This window comes from Nicotiana tabacum, chromosome 5 (assembly GCF_000715075.1).
Source record: "Nicotiana tabacum cultivar K326 chromosome 5, ASM71507v2, whole genome shotgun sequence".
In the NCBI taxonomy this organism is placed as follows: Eukaryota; Viridiplantae; Streptophyta; class Magnoliopsida; order Solanales; family Solanaceae; genus Nicotiana; species Nicotiana tabacum.
This window is the reverse complement of record NC_134084.1, coordinates 61,169,447-61,188,048: the sequence shown is the minus strand read 5'-3', so window position 1 is coordinate 61,188,048 and position 18,602 is coordinate 61,169,447.

The window sequence follows — 18,602 nt, the reverse complement described above, 5'->3', positions numbered from 1 at the left end:
ATGCAATACTGCGGGACGTGACACCTCACTTCGGGCTCTCATTAACTTATTTATGGCGTATTTTCATGTACGAAAATATGGGGTGTAACAGTATCCTTGCCTTAAAACTCATTATCAAGAACCTTATATCTTTTAGTACATGCATGGTCTGCTGAAGACCTCACATTTACTCATCATAAGCATGATGCAAAATTGAGTTCCTCTAAATCAGCACTTCCGTAGCTCTATCTCTTACCGACCTTCTTAGTAGATGTAGGTATCGTCGTACTATGAATAAGATAGAGTTTAGTAAATTGAGTTCTTACAACTGAGCTCTACAACACGATCTAGAGTAAGAAGAAAGAGCGATAGTCCTAAATGCCCTATTGCCTCCTACTTATAAGTGTGGTGCATGACACACCCATAAACAAGACTCTACTAGACACGGCTTGTCGATTCCCTAGGATGGAACTGCTCTGATACCACTTTTGTCACGACCCAAACTGATGGGCCGCAATGGGCATCTGGTACCTTACTCAACGAGTACCAACATAAAGTATCTTTGTATGTCAGACTACCATAGATAACTGAACCAAGGCTGCCATGAAATAGGTAGAATCTAACAGGTAATGCCAACTTATACACAAGACATATGGGCCTCTAAGACCAAAATAACCACTTGAACACTCAACATAGGCCGACAAGGCCATACAATCTTTTACGTACATGACATTTGTCACAAGCCTCTAAGAATACATAATTTTCATAAAGGTGGGGACAGAGTCCCGCCATACCAAACAATACACATCTAACTCATACTAACCAAATAAGTAACTCTGAAGCAAATGGAGCGCACCAACATCTTCCGCAGAGCTGATAGCCTACTTGGAGGGCTCTCGACTTATCTATCGGGACCTGCAGGCATGAAACGCAGCATCCCCAGGAAAAAATGGACGTCAGTATGAATAGTGTACTGAGTATGTAAGACACATAAATAAGTGCATAACAGACATGGAGGAAATATAGAGTAAATGACTCCACCTGTAAATCTGAATAACTTTGTAAATCATAAAATAATTATAGTATCATGCATATGCGTATGAATGTCATGTCGTACATAGGTACATATTTTATAACATCATCAGCCTCTGAGGGCATCGCATCATATCATCTTGGCCACTGTGGGAAAAATCATCAACGGATACCAGCTGATCAGGTGGTGGTGCGTATATAACGCCATAACCTTTCCCATATCCCATATATATATATACGTATATATAACGCCATCTAGTCATGGGTCAATTTACATGAATGCAATGCATGAAAATTACGTTAATAAAATCTTTCAGAATGTCATAAGACCATTTTTGCCGTTGACTAATATCATAAAGAAAACTCTTTTCAACTTTTTCATTTTTTTTCCTGAGACCCATGAACAGATGATACAATATTATGACACATAAAAATTCAAGAACATAGATATCTCTAATACTTCTATGAATAGAGCCATTTATGGAATTTGTGGATTTGCTCGTTCCATTTGTGTCGTATAGAAAATGCCAATAGAAAGAAGGGATAGCCTTAACATGCCTGAGACGATTCTCTCGAAAATCCCTCTAATGCATGTTAACCGCGATGGAACACGTAATGACGGATCAAAATAGGGCGAAATCCGTGTGATATTCTTGAGAAAGATTATACCGGACTTCCTTAAAATCGCAAAATAATACGTGATTGCAGCTTCGGCCATGCCAAATCACGTATTTAGTCTTTATGAAATAAGAGGTTTACTTCTTCTAATCTTAAGGGATAAGTAAATATTAGTTTTCATGAGTTAAAGTGCATATATTATGCAAATCACGTTCAAGGCTTTTGCCTTAAAGAGATTTTGACTCATGTTAAATGTACTAACAATGTGACACCTTTCCACATATTACATGAGTCATTATGGGAATTGTAATCCATTTCATGGGTTGCCACATGGTTCATCAAATCTTATCCGCATTTTTGAATGAATTATCCACTAATCACTTGATTAATTTTGTTAATCTCCCAATAACCAATAATTAATCAATTACCCACATAATTAAGAATTATCTCAAATTACTTAAATACTACCTACTTTTAATATATCTTATACACCTTACTTTCATGGTCATATGGTACCTTGTTTGGCACTAGTCCATAAATACGGGGCATTATAGCTTGGACCGAATTTTATCCCCAAATTGTCAAACTTTGACGAAACTCATTTTCTTCGATTCGCTTACCTTCTCACCTTCACGAATTTACTTATCACTGGTTTGAAATAGCATAATGATAATAATCTCAAAATAATCTCGTTATCAAAATTATGTCGATTAACTTACGAAGAAACTTTAACAATACCAAAATGTGGGATGTAACAACCCCGCTCGATCCTGATATACCCATGGTATGGAGGATACGGTAGTACTCATCTAGAAATCCCGGAGCATCATCTGATGCTAGACCACTGAATACAGGAGGCTTGTACTTTTTGAACCTCTCAAGCCTCTGCTACTCATCTTTGGAAGTCGATGCCTTGTCCTCGAGCTAATCTAGGGCTACAGGTAGTACAGGAATAATCTCTGGGACCTGATCAACATGCACTTACTGCTCAGGAGCGCGGGCGGCGGGAGTTTGTGCTCCCCCCCAGCTTGAGATATGGCTGTAGCAAGGGGAAGCAACCCTACCTAAGCCAGAGTGGTGTACATGCTCATGAACTGTGTAAGAGTCTCCTGGAGAGCTGAAGTAGTAGTAGCAGTAGGCGTATCAGGTGCTTAGACTCCGACTGGAACTGCTGGTGGCACCTCGGTGACAGCTCGCGTGGGTGCTCTAGCTGCACCACATGCGCGTCCTCGGCCTCTACCCCGGCCCCGACCTCTGACGACTTTAATAGGGGCGCAGGTGCCTGATCATCTCTGGTAGCACGTATCCTCGCCATCTATGAGAGAATACAAGATAGAAGTTTAGAATTGTGATATCAAAAATCTCACACGAAAAGGAAATTAAATGAAGTGGAATTTTCCTAACATTTACATAGCCTCACGTAGATAAGTGCAGACGTCTCCGTACCGACCCGCTAGACTCTAATAAACCGGCTTGTGATTCATTACTCCTATGAACCTAGAGCTCTGATACCAACTTGTAATGACCCAAGTTTGCCCTCCGTGAACTGTCGTGACGGTACCTAGTCTCTACGACTAGGTAATCCTAACAATTGCGGAAAAAGAAACAAAATGCGGAAAACTAAAAAAACTGAAGATAAACAAATATAGAAGCATTTAAGATGCCGCTCGGCATATACTAATACAATATCTCAAAAATTGAACAACTACCCAAAACCCGGAATCTCATGAAATCACAAGCTAAGGATACTACATAGTGCACTAACTCCAAAATGTCTAAAATAAAGTAAATACAGAAGGATTGTAACTACAAAAGAGAATGGAGAGGGACACCTCGGTTTGGAGACGTGTAAGATATACCTCAAAGTCTCTGAAGGATCGCCTCGCCTCAAGAATGGTAGGGCTGAGCCAAAGAACCTAGATCTGCACATGAAAACATGCACAGAAAGGGCATGAGTACACCACATCGCTACTCAGTAAGTGCCAAGCCTAACCTCGGTCGAGTAGTGACGAGGAAGGTCAGGGCCCTACTGATTATAGCTGAAAAACGAGGTAAAATAGAATAAAATAAGACAATATAATTAAATGCTAACAGTATGAAGTAACACAGGATAATAAGAATAACAAAAATACAACAGAGAAAAACATCACAGAAACAATACAGTTCAACCCAAAGATAACAATCGGGGATCTCTAAGGATACCGTCCTGTATTCCCCAAATGTAAATATCCAGTGGATCTACCGGGTGTCGTCCCGTAGTCCAACTTATAGTGCGTAGGGATCTACCGAAATCCCGGTTCGTGGTCCCAAATGTAAATACCCAGTGCTGGGGGAATCTACCGGGTGCAGTCTCGTAATTCCAATATAAATGTGCAGTGGGATCTACCAAAATACAAATACGTAGTTCCAATGTAAACATGCAGGGGGATCTCCCCGGATACCTTCCCATAGTCTCAAAGTAAATACACAGTAGTAACACGAAGAATATTCAGTTCAAACCCAAATTTCATACCAAGGTAAAACAAGTATTTCTAACCTAGCATGCTGCACAGAATTCAAATAAAGCAGTTTGATCAAGTAAAGCAATTATATAATTAGACAGGCTTTCCTAGGCTAACAGTAGGCTTAAACTTCAAGTAGTATAAATAGGGAAGAAAAACACAGTTATAGTTACTTAATGAAAACAGGATTTTCAACAATTAACACATGTACACACTCGTCACCTCATGTAGCGACCTGACTAGTCGTTTTTAACAATCACATCCGGTTCGGTAGTTTGAGGTCAAGAGAAACTTTACTTTATGTATATCGACTTGTGTGCAGGGTTGGATTCAGTTTCCGGATGAATCGGAGTCGAAATGGAAAGAAGGAATATAGTTCTGGAAAATTAAGCGGGGAGGACTTGACCAGAATTTGACTTTTGAGTAAAAGGCTCTGGAATAAGTGTTTGGATGATGTTATTAGCTTCGTATGGTGATTTTGGACTCGGATTTGGATCTGGAGGCCCGTAGGTGAATTTGAGGCATTTCGGTGAAAGTTGAAAAAATTGAAGTTTGGAAAATGGAGAGGTTTGACCCATAGTTGACTTTTTTTTGTTATCAAGGATGGAATGCAATTTTGAAAGTTGGAAAAGCTCTGTTATGTCATTTGGGACTTGCTTGCAAAATTTGGTGTCGTTTGGAGTTGACTTGATGTTGTTCGGACGCTTGGTTGCAATTCTAGAGGTTCTTGAAGTTCATAGTGATTTTCATGCATTTGGGCATCTGATTCGTGGTTTTAGCATTGTTTGACATGATTTGAGAGTGGGGATAAGTTCGTATGATATTATGGGATGTATTGGTACATTTGGTTGAGGTTCCGGGGGCCTCGGATAAGTTTCGGGTGAGTTTTGAGTGAATCTAGACATTTCGAAACTTAGAAAATGGTTCTGAAGCTTAAATCTTTGTTGGGGGTAGAAGTCTTACCACTGAGGCAGTGGAATTACCACTGTGGCGGAAAATGGTCCGCGGTCCGCGGTGAGGAAGAATCCGCAGGTTCACTACAAGGAATTTTGTGATAATTTAAAAACAAAAGTTGTAGCCCTTCGTGTCTGGTTTTCAGAAAGCGAAAGAAACCACAATTTGGACATGTGTGGATAAAGTTATGGCGAAAATACTAAAGTATGTCACTGCAGTCAACATTTTCCGTTATAGCGGTGGATTTACCATGGTCAGCGGTGATAGACCGCGGTTTACGGTAGTTTTTCCGTGGTCAGCAGTGATGGAAATCTAGGAGGTGCACTATAAATACGAGATTTAGGGTTTTATTTCATATTTTTACCTAGAGAGCTCGGATCATGGATATTTTTTGAAGGGTTTTCAAGAAGTTCATCAGAGTAAGTGATTCTAAGTCGGATTTGGCTAAAATACATGAATCTATCATTGAATTCATCATCTGATTCGTGATTTGGGATGGAATTTGGGAAAAATTTGTAAAGTTCTTCAAAAATGTAAAATGATGATTTAAAAGACCAAATGGTATCAGAATTGGATTATTTTTGTATGGGTGAATTTGTATCGGAATGGGTATTCGGTTTTTGTAAATTTTGTCGGGTACCGAGGTGCGGGCCCATGGAGTTGACTTTTGTTAACTTTTTGCAAATTGTATAAGAATCATAGTTTTGTTAATTGGAATTTTTTCTCTTGTATTATTAGATGTATTCAAGTCGTTTTTGGCTAGACTGAGCCGAGCGTAGATGAATTGGTAAATGAAAAGTTCAATTGAGCATTAAAATTGGCTGGATTGAGGTAAGTATCTTGCCTAACCTTGTCTGGGAGACTTTCCCTTAAGATTTGAGTCTTTTTTGTTAATTGTAGTCCATGCACGTGAGGTGACGAGTGAGTGATCGGACTTATTTGTGGGGAATTTGCCTTAGGGTTCTTAGGTCCTTATGTTTATTATGTGGAAAGTATTCCATTATGATTGAGTCTCCTAATTGCTTAAATTACCTCTATATGCTCCAAATGATGTTATTAGCTTTCCCCTAACTCTTACTTGTTACATGACCCTTATTTGCCTTAGTTGAAGGGATTGTGTTCCTTATTGTTTTGATACTTATTGATTGTGAATTCCTCTATGACTTCGTGCAAATAATTTACATGTCCAATTGTTGTGGTTATCGGTGTAGTTATTACTTGCTTATTGTGTCTGGTTATTTTTGTTAAGGTTATTGTGTTCTCTTGGTTTTCCCGTGATCCTTGTTATGTACTATTCATGCTTAAATTGACAATTAATCATGTTGAATAAGACTGATGATATTCTCGTGGTAATTGACAATTGTTGAGTATTGATTCAAGTTGAGATCTATATTTTGATGGTAACTGTTGAAGCAAGATTGATTATTGTGAGTTCCCTTATCGTGATGTTATTGTTCTATTGTTGATTCCATTGCCAGGATGTTATTATTTTTGTTGTTGATTCCGTTGCCGGGATAATGTTGTTTCTATTGTTCATTCCCTTGCCAGGATGTTGTTGTTTCTATTATTTGGGTGAGGAGGAGTGTAAAGCACGAAAGGTGATGACGTGCATGATATTGTGAGGAAGAGTGTAAAGCAAAAAGGGTGATGTCGTGCCGATATTATGAGTGTAAAAGCACGAAGGGTGATGTCATGCCACATTATTGAGAGTAAAAGCACGAAGGGTGATGTCATTTCATGATTATGAGAGAGTTAAAGCACGAAGGGTGATGCCATGCACGTTTCTATTTATGCATATAGTGAGGAAGAGTGATAAAGCACGAAGGGTGATGACGTTCACTTTCTGTTTGTTGTGTTGATTTGTGGTTATAAATTCAAGTATTTTAACTGTTCAGATTTCTTTATTGTTGTGATCCATTGTGATGGAACCCCATAGTGTTTCAATACTTTGATGTATTTATATATATAATTCAATACTTCATGTTTCAATAATTGTTCATTTTTAATTCAATTAGTTACCCGATTAAATTCCCTTAAACCGTCTGAGGTTGTATTTTACTTAAAAAAAGAATTCCTACTAAGTTAAATTATTAAATTCGATGTTAAAGGTTATAATTGATTTGATGTTGTATTTTAATCAAAAATGGTACTTTTTTTACTCAAATGATTTCTATAAATAACTTCATCTTTTCTTGCTGAGTTCCTAATTGGCTTAGAAGATATACTCTACTTTATGTTATGTAAATGAGACTCTTTGAACATCTTAAGTGCATTGGTTATGGACCCTATGTATTGAGTAATATGAGAATGTTGTTGTGCAAAGAGAGAGAGAAATATGAGGGCACAAGGTGTCGGGTGTATAAAATGTTTGGTAATTGAGGTTATGATAAGAGACATCGCCTTCCTTGTTGAGTACATTTTTACTTGTCTGTGTTCCAGCTATGTTGGTGTTAATTTACTTGGTTATCTTGCGTTTCCATCCGAGTTTCCTTTTACTATTTTGACTGCTTGTAGTTTGATTTATACCTGCTATTGATATTACTTTGTTACCTTTATCTTGATATTTCTTATCATATCCTGTTTAATCTGTCTGACCAGTAGGCGTCTTGACTATTCCTCGTCACTACCCCACCGAGGTTAATCTTGATATTTACTGGGCACCACTGTGGTGTGCTCATGCTATACTTCTATATATTTTTGTGTGCAGATATAGATATTTTATCGGTAGTAGATGTGCGGGTCGTTGAGGTGGAGACCGAAGGTAAACCTGCTGCAGTGTTCGTAGGCCTTGGAGTCACCTTCATTTGTACTTATTTCCATTTGTTCCTATTGTTTTGGAACAGTGATGTATTTATTTTATATAACTACTCTTAGAAAGTATTATGACTTGTACCACAAGTTTTGAGAATTGTAATTTGTTAAGAGTTATTTAAATTAAAGTTAGCAAATATAAATATTATCTCAGTTAATGTTAGGCTTACATAGTTTAGAGACTAGGTGTCATCACGACTCGTTCTGATGGATTATTGGGTCGTGACAAGTTGGTATCAGAGCCCTAGGTTCATAGGTGCTTTGAGTCACAAGCAAGTTTAGTAAAGTCTTGTGGATCAGTACAGAAATGTCTGTACTTATCTTCGAGAGGCTACAAAACTGTTAGGAAATTCCCCTTCTTTCATTCCTTATCGTGCGATATTGATACAGCTCAAAGTATATGACTTATGTCCCTTTACATCCACTCGTGTATAATATTACGCTCTCAACGGCCGCTATGCGCCAGTGGTTCGTGATGCTATAGACGGTCTATGAAGGAGTCAGGGATGCTCAGGAATTATCTCAACGTGTCGTCCAGACTGGAGATACAGAGGTATTGAGAGACTATTCAATTGTTCATATAAAGGCATAGCGGTTTTCAATCTTGTTGATGAGTGCGACCTTGGGAAGGTTAAATTGGTTGACTAGTCATCGCGATTGTGGCAAGGTCCTGAGGTGGGTGTTAATTGGGGATAGTTGGTACTAGAGTATCTTGTGATTTGTGTTATACGAGCTGTGAAGGTTAGTTTTGCGGATCATTAGACGTTGTTTACTATGGCATCGCGCCAAGTGGAGGAGTCCATCAACAGCATTAAGATTGCAGAGTCAGACTTACGTCAGTTTTGGTCTGAGTATTTCTATGTTATTAATGGATCTACATTTCAGTATCAAGGGGAATCAGAGAAACAACTTCAGATTCACAGAAGGTCTATTCAGTGTATGTATCGTGGTTGCAGCAAAACGTGGTGCTTCAGAGGAAATGTGGTGGTTTATGAGCTTCTGGCTACGTGGTTCATGTTAGGCTCATCTATATTTGGGACATTGATTGGGATTATTGCATATCGACTATCCGAAGAAAATGGTTCAGCCCTGTGGTGTTGGGTCAGCACAGCGATAAAGTAATTGGTCCTTGAAATAGGAATTCTCTACTGGCATTTGTGCCAGCACTCTTGGATTGGACAGTTTGTGTGACTCGATTGAGTTAGAAGGTGCGGTCCTGATGGCCTAGTCCGTGCGGTCAGATCTTGGAGGGTTCTTGATGGTTTGGAAATGACTTGAGTTGGCTGTCTACTATGGACATAAGGAATATGTGGTACATTGTAACTTTCCCCTGAATAGGTATCAAAAATTAATAGAGAGTTGACCTTGTTGACTATTATATGTGAAGAATGTGCATTTATTTAAAGGACCTTGAGTTTTTGTTTTTGGGTACGTGGCTAGTAGCATAGATTACAAGGTTTTGAGGCTTTTGAGGTTCATGTTTTGTTACGCTGCCAGAAATCCTATATGGTTGCCTCAGCAGAATGATAGGATGTGAGTGAGATATCAGCCATTTGATTTGTGTAGTTGAGTCGGGTATGTAAATTTTGGTATTCCTAAGGTTTGGGAAAAGATGCCCTCATATATGGACTATTTCCTGTTTGAGGATTTTGAATAAATGTTGAGAATGTGATAATTAATAGCATGCATTATTGATAGGTCGCTGTGGATTTTTTGGAAATGATATTAACCTATTTGGAAAATACTCAGGATTTGGGTTGGGGGCTATGTGAAAGCTCAATGAGAATATGTATCTTGTACTAGGTTAAGTTTGTGTGCTCTTGTGAGATTGTCATTTTGGTTATGTCATCAGGCAGAATGGATATTATTTGTGCCTCCGACCTATGTTATGAACTGCTCTCTTATGTTGTGATCAGCTGTGAGGTTGTATGATTATTCTCCATGCATGTTGTAATTCCATTAAGGCCTTATAGCGATGCAGGAGAGATAGCACTCCTGATATTAATTTGCTCATTGAACCTCAGCTGCACTGGCTTCTTTTATGTCTTGTTACTTCTATTCACTTTTTCCCACAGTTATATTTGTGCACTCTGTTGTACTTGATACCAATATTCATATGATCAGTGAGCTTGAGAATTTTGGCTCGATGAGTATTTGGGAGGGGGCTGCACGCCGTAGTGGATGTTATGTGGGATACCCTTTCCTTGTGTTTATCTGGTGTTGTGTTTCCCCTCTCTAGGATGATTTGAAAAAAAATTACTTTTGTTGTTACATATGTTGTACTTGTTAGATAATTCTTATACTTTGCTTTCCTTTATTTGTGCTGTATAATTAAGTCATTGCTGGGTTGGTGTACAAACTATGCAGTGTGAGAATCCGTGTGGTTCCGTGATGATTTGTTAGTTGGGTTGCTTGTATTGGCTGAGATGAGGTTTTTAGACATGATGTTTGTACTATGGAATTGGGAATAAGTTGTGTTTGAAAGTATGTGGTTGTTTCTGCTAAGAGTTGGTTAATGTCCATTGGCGGATGAGAGAGTTTCTTGACTTGTTGACTTCATGAGCAGCTATGAGTTGTCGCATGTTTCTTTATCATGGGCAGTGTTGTGGAAGTCCGGATCAAGGTTGTATTCAATGTGAAGTGTATTGCCGACATCCAGAGTATTATTTGAGCAGCTACGGTGGTCAGAGATTATTGCTTTGAGTATTTGAGATGCGCGGATCAGCATGTGATTGTATTTTGGGTTGGAATTTTTGGCTCGATTCATCTTGTTTGGGTGTATTCAGTGTGAAGATGTGGAATTCGGGTCCAATGATGAATTTTAGATGTAGAGGTTTGGGTTCTGTTCTAAGGTTATGGACTAAGGAGGAGATGAAACCTTCAATTATGTGGCATTGTCAGTTCTGCATAGGTTGTGTGATGGAGAATCACCCCGAGGTGTATGTATGGTGAGCTCATGCAATGGTTCAATGACTTTGGAATGACTCTAGGCACGTTCGAGGATGAACGTATGTTTAAGTGGAGAAGGATGTAATGACCCAGCTGGTCATTTTGAACTACCGCATCCAGTTCAGCAATTTGAGGTCAAGAGTAGCTTCACTTTATGTATATCAACTTGTGTGCGGGGTTGGATTCATTTTTCGGATGAATCGGAGTCGAATTGGAAAGAAGGAATATAGTTTTGGAAGCTTAAGCGGAGAGAACTTGACCAGAATTTGACTTTTGAATAAACGGCTCCGGAATGAGTGTTTGGATGATGTCAGTAGCTTCGTATGGTATTTTGGACTTAGGCATGTTTTCGAATTTGGATCTGGAGGCCCATAGGGTAATTTGAGGAATTTCAGTGAAAGTTGGAAAAGTTGAAGTTTGGAAAATGGAGAGGTTTGACCCATAGTTGACTTTTGTGTTGTCGAGGTTAGAATGTGATTCCAAAAGTTGGAACAACTATGTTATGTCATTTGGGACTTGCCTACAAAATTTGGTGTTGTTTGGAGTTGATTTGATGTGGTTCGGACGCTTGGTTGCAATTCTAGAGGTTCTTGAAGTTCATAGTGATTTTCATGCGTTTGGGCATTTGATTCGTGGTTTTAGCATTGTTTGACGTGATTTGAGAGTGGGGTTAAGTTTGTATGATATTATGGGATATGTTGGTACATTTGGTTGAGATTCCGGGGGCCTCAGATGAGTTTCGAGTGAGTTTTGAGCGAGTCCAGACATTCCGGAACATAGAAAATGGTTCTGATGCTTAAATTGTTGCTAGGGGCAGAAGTCTTACCATTGAGGCGGTACTTTTTCCGCTGAGGCGGAAAATGGTCCGCGGTTCGCTGTGAGGAAGAATTTGCAGGTTCACTGGTCTGACTTCGGAAGCCTATATCTTTTGATCTACAAGGAATTTTGAGATGATTCAAAAACAAACGTTGTAGCCCTTCGTGTCTAGTTTTCAGAAATCTAAAAAATCACAATCTAGACATCTGTAAAGAGGGTTATGGCAAAAATACTAAAGCATGTCACTGCAGTCAATATTTTCCGCTATAGTGGTGGATTTACCGCGGTCAGCAGTGATGGACCGCGGTTAGCAGTGGTTTTTCCGAGGTGAGCGGTGATGGAAATCTGGGAGGTGCACTATAAATACGAGATTTAGGGTTTTATTTCATATTCTTACCTAGAGAGCTCGGATCTTGGCAATGTTTCGAAGGTTTTTCAAGAAGTTCATCGGGGTAAGTTATACTAACTTGGATTTGGCTAAAATACATGAATCTATCATTGAATTCATCATTTGATTCGTGATTTAGGATGGAATTTGGGAAAAATTTGTAAAGTTCTTCAAAAATGTAAAATGATAATTTGAAGGACCAAATGCTCTCAGAATTGAATAATTTTTGTATGGGTGAATCGTATCGGAATGGGTATTCGGTTTTTGTAAATTTTGTGGGGTTCCGAGATGCGGGCCCACGAAGTTCACTTTTGTTGACTTTTTGCAAATTGTATAAGAATCATAATTTTATTAATTAGAATTGTTTTCTCTTGCATTGTTAGATGTATTCATGTCATTTTTGGCTAGATTGAGCCGAGCGTAGAAGAATTGGTAAAGGAAAAGCTAAATTGAGCATTGAATTGACCAGATTGAGGTAAGTATCTTGCCTAACCTTGTGTGGGGGACTTTTCCTTAGGATTTGAGTCTTCTGTTCTCATTGTAGTTCGTGCACGCGAGGTGACGAGTGTGTGCTCGAACTTATTTGTGGGGAATTTGCCTTAGGATTCTTAGGTCCTTATGTTCATTATGTGAAAAGTATTCCGTTATGATTGAGTCTCCTAATTGCTTAAATTACCTCTATATGTTCCAATGATGTTGTTAGCTTTCCCCTAACTCTTACTTGTTACTTGACCCTTGTTTGCCTTAATTGAAGGGATTGTGTTCCTTATTATTTTGATACTTCGTGATTGTGAATTCCTCTATGACTTCTTGCAAATATGTTACATATCCAATTGTTGTGGTTACTGGTGTAGTTATTACGTGGTTATTATGTCTTATTGTTTTTATTAAGGTTATTGTGTTCTCTTGGTATTTCCGTGATCCTTGTTATGTACTATTCATGCTTAATTTGACGATTAATCATGTTGAATAAGACTGATGATATTCTCGTGGTAATTAACCATTGTTGAGTATTGATTCAAGTTAAGATCTATATTTCAAAGCTAACTGTTTAAAGAAGATTGGTTATTGTTATTTCCCTTGTCGGGATGTAATTGTTCTATTGTTGATTCCCTTGTCGGGATGTTATTATTTCTGTTGTTGATTCCCTTGCCGGGATGTTGTTGTTTCTATTGTTGATTCCCTTGTCGGGATGTTGTTATTTCTATTGTTTAGGTGAGAAAGAGTGTAAAGCACGAAGGGTGATGCCATGCCAATATTGTGAGTGTAAAAGCATGAAGGGTGATGTCGTGCCACATTATTGAGAGTAAAAACACGAAGGGTGATGTTGTGCCAATATTGAGAGTAAAAGCACGAAGGGTGATGTCATGCCATGATTATGAGAGAGTTAAAGCACGAAGGGTGATGCCGTGCAAGTTTCTATTTATGCATATGGTGAGGAAGAGTGATAAAGCAAGAAGGGTGTTGTCGTGCTCTTTTAGTTTGTTGTGTTGATTAGTGGTTACCAATTCAAGTGTTATAACTGTTCAGATTCCTTTACTGTTGTGGTCCTTTGTGATGGACCCCCATAGTGTTTCAATACTTCGCCATATTTATATAAATAATTCAATGCTTCAAGTTTCAATAATTGTTCATTTTTAATTCAATTAGTTACCCGATTAAATTCCCTTAAACCGTCTGAGGTTGTATTTTACTTAAAAAAGAATTTCTACTAAGTTAAATTATTAAATTCTATGTTAAAGGTAATAATTCATTCAATGTTGTATTTTAATTGAAAATGATACTTTCTTTACTCAAATGATTTCTAAAAATAACTTCATCTTTTCTTGCTGAGTTCCTAATTGTCTTAGAAACTATACTCTACTTTATGTTATATAAATAAGACTCTTTGAACATTAATTGCATTGGTTATTGACCATATGTGCTAAGTAACATGAGAACATCGTTGTGCAAAGAGAGATAGAAATATGAGGGCATAAGGTGTTAGGTGTGCAAAAGGTTTGGTAATTGAGGTTATGATATGAGACATCGAGTTTGAGATGGCTGGAATTGTGCATTAGAAATGATATGATTTATTGAGCTGACATCGCCTTCCTTGTTGAGTACATTTATACTTGTCTGTGTTCCAGCTATGTTGGTGTTAATTTACTTAGTTATCTTGTGTTACCATCCGAGCTTCCTTTTACTATTTCGACTGCTTGTAGTTTGATTTAACCCTGCTGTTGATATTACTTCGTTACCTTTATCTTAATATTTGTTATCATATCCTGTTTAATATGTCTGACCAGTAGGCGTCTAGACTGTTCCTCGTCACTACCCCACCGAGATTAGTCTTGATACTTACTGGGCACCACTGTGGTGTGCTCATACTACACTTCTATACATTTTTGTGTATATATCCAGGTATTTGATCGGTAGTAGTTGTGCGAGTCATTGAGGTGGAGACTCAAGGTAAACCTGCTGCAGTGCTCGCAGGCTTCAGAGTCACCTTCATTTGTACTTATTTCCATTGGTTCCTTTTGCTTCGGAATAGTGATGTATTTATTTTGTATAACTACGCTTAGAAAGGCTTATGACATGTACCACTGGTTTAGGGAATTGTAATTTGTTAAGAGTTATTTAAATTAAAGTTAGCAAATATAAATGTTATCTCAGTTAATGTTAGGCTTACCTAGTTTAGAGACTAGGTTCCATCACGACTCCTTTGGAGGGATCATTGGGTCATGACACCTCACGTACAAGGCATTTCATAAATAAACAATATCAAATCCTAAGAGGAGTTCCCCCACACAAGGTTAGGCAAGCCACTTACCTCGAACCGGCTCAAAAATCAACCCAAAATCACGCTCTTGCCACGGGTACTCGACTCTAAATGGCCTAAATCTAGTCAAATCAATTGCATAATGTAAATATAACTTCAAGTTACACATTCCACTAATTAATTCGAAGCTAACACGCAAAATTAAGAAAATTTCCCAAAATGTCCCTCGGGCCAACATCTTAGAATCGCGTAAAAGTTACATATTGTGACCCCCCATTCACTCTCGACTCTAACCATACCAAAACTATCCAAATCCTCAATCAAAACTCGAAAATTAGGCCTAAGAACTTTTCCAAATATTTTCCAATTTCTCGCCCCAAATCCAAAATTTGATGATGAATTCGTGTAGATTAATGGGTTATAAGTAAAAAGGAGTTAAGAATCATTACTCGCAAACTCCCTCCAAAATTCGTCTCCTACCGAGCTCCCAATTCAATTTTGTGATATAAACTCAAAACCCTCGACTTTGAACTTTATGTTCTTCCCAGATGCGACCTTAATCGTGATCGCGAAGAGAAACATCACTGACCCCCAAATTAACCCTATGTGATTGTAATAATCCCTACGTGATTGCGATGTTGCACTGCTCAGTTCTACGCGATCGGGGTTGATCTCACGCGATCGCGAAGAGCAACTTCCACTTCTCAACTGCCTCACTTCTTCCTCTTCGCGAACGCGGTGTAGCCCACTGTTGATACCCAATTTTTCCTCAAACTATTTTTTAATTTGCATATATACCTTCAAAATCACTTTTTATAATAATTGGTATTTTTCCATAATTTTTCATATTATTAATTTATTTTTTCTAATTTATTCAGTACCTTGTCCAATAATTATTCATAAATTATATTACAAGTAATTTCAAAGTATTTCTTAGCTCAATATATCATTTAATCCTATGAGGATTTAATTATTTCACAAATTAGCCAATTTGGCATTGTTTGGCTAATTACAATAATTTTGCAATTGTAGCCTAATTGTACACTTTATGCTATTTTAATTCAATAATAGGTCGTTTTATATTTTAAATATTAGTTAATTACCTTAGTTTCACCTATTTAGCTTTAATTTCATTTTACCTAATTATTAGCTATTTTTATTAATTATTTATCTAATTTTGATGGGTATTTAACAATTAGCCATTCTATTTAAATTATAACCTAATCAAACCAGCCCCAAACCCAATTAAATAACCCACCAGACCCAAGCCCAATGGATCATACCACCCGGCCCAATCCCTCACTCAATCTGAACCGTTTATTAATTTCAATCAACGATCCAGATCCCCCCTATACCATAATTAAACCTAATAGACTTCCCCATTCTCTCATTCTCCCCTACCCTCTCATTCTCTCTCAACCGGTCTCTCTATCTCCGTCTCTATATCTCTGGTTCTTTCTAGAACTTCTCTTCTCCCCTCCTCCCCTATAGACCCTGTCCACCTTCTGTGGCCACCTCCCTCGTCGGAAACCATGGCCTCTCACCATCTCCTAGCCTCTGCTTCACCCCGCGCTGGTTTGACACTACCTTAGGTCCTCAGGTGAACCTGGAGCGGTTCAACTCCTACCCATGGTTTCTCATGCCATTTTTCGCCCATTCATGGCCGTTCGAGTAAGATCTATGACCTTTCCAGCTAAAACCTATAACATTCTAAGGTTTTCTCATCTTCTCTGGGTTCTCTGAAACCCTAACTCTTAAGATTTTCTGATTTCTTTTAGATCTGTGTATATTATGAAGTTTTGTTGTTTTCCACAAACGTTTTTTTCCGATTTTTTTGAAGTAACTCTTCGTCTTCAAGACTAGGGTTTCTTAACCCCTTTTTAAAATGACTCCTCCTCTGATTTTCAGTATTATCATATGATTTTTACTATGTTTAAATGGTTTACTTAAGTTTTTTTTACCTTATTCATCATGTTGAAAACCCTAATTATTTTGGTTTTATTCGGGGTTCTGGAACTGTCTTTGCTTATATGATTTGTATGTATACCTGTTTCTCATGCATATGTTCAGAGCTTCTATGATTTTATACCTCCTCGTGCTCATTTGGATTTCTAATTTTGATTCTCCCGCCTATATCGTGTTTACTTTGTTCATTGACGAAAATTTGTGGTTATTTCTTCTCATTAGTACCATCCTTTACTTTGAATCCTGGATTTATGTGATTCTTTTACCCTATTATTGTGTGTGTTATATTTGCTTCGTTCAATTGTGATACTTTCCCTTGGTCAGTGTTACCTTTAATGGAATCCCTGATTCCCTGTAATTGTTATACTCTGTTCCCTACTGATTTTCAACCTCTGAATATTTTCTTGCCTTATTTTGTGGTTGATTATGCTATCAAATTGATTCTTAGATATTTTCCTTAATTAGAATTTGTCGATCCTAGCCTCAATTACATGCTCTGTACTATGCTTATTTCCTTATGTGTTATATTCCAGTCTCATATGATCTCCTTCTTTATTTGCCACCTGCTTTCTACAATTGGTAAATTACTCCTTTAATTAAGGGAGTCTTGGCTGATTTTCGATTCCTAATTGATTCTGTAGTTCAATAATTGCTTCTTGCCTTATTTACCTAGCTTTCAAACTATTATAAATACCCTCTTCTCCTTTAATTACACACACGAATACAGTAGTTCAAAAAAAACTCTCTCACACAACTAAAAACTCTCTATTCTCTCTTTTGTGCTACTTGCTACTATTCTAAGCTAGTTGGCTGCAAGCCAAGGCTAACTACTGCGCCTCTCCTATTTCTGCTTTGTGTTTTTTCTTTCTTCACTTCACTGGTATGTTCTAATTAAGATTTCAGTCCTCAAACCAACATGTTTCTATTACTGTTACAATTCCTTGTACTTCTTATTTGCTTTTATTCACTATTTTTGTGGTTGAACATGTAATTAGGATCCTGAGTTCCCTCTACATGTTAACTTATGCTTAACTTGTCAATAATCAACATGTTTCTATATACTTAGTGCATGTTTCTTATGTGAATCCCCATGATTGGTACGATCATGGTCTTAGTTGTTTGGTGTTGATATGTTAATCTAATCTAATACCCTATTGTCCCTCTGATCCTCTGACCCTGTAGGAGTTTCTGATTATGTGCTCGTATATGTTCCTACCTTCTACCTGTTTGCCCTCACATGCTCCATACTTGTCCCTCCAATCCGATTCCCTTGCTTGTGTTTGCTGGACTATTCTTGGTCCTTAGTATGATGTTGACTTTGGTTTGGTTCTGAGATTGGTATGCATGCTCCTTCAAATGGTTTTCATCAGTTAAACTTTGGCATAAAACTATTCCAATTAAGTCTCTCTTTTTCAAAACTGTTTCTTCCTTACCCTTTTTCAAAATTGTCTTCTTACTTAAACTCTTCAAAACTATGTCGAGTACTCTCACTCTACTCTTAGACCACTTAGTTCAACCCCTTTTGTATGAGAATTGCCTTGGGACCCTTGAGCTCCCTCTGAACTTTGACACACAAAAGCTGGCCTTTCCATACTGCACTTACTCTATCTTGGCTACAAAATCTGGGTGTGAGCACTGCTCAGGATCCCTTGAGGTCCTTAGGGAACTCTGACACACCCAGATATGAGAAAGGCTATGGAATAATCTTGACATTTGAGGTGATTTATTACATAACTCAGAGAGAAATTTCGAATCAGGTGTTGAGAATCTGGGCTTGTCTTTAGGCTCTCTATAGTGTAACTTTTTACTTTTTATTTTTCCTTTATAC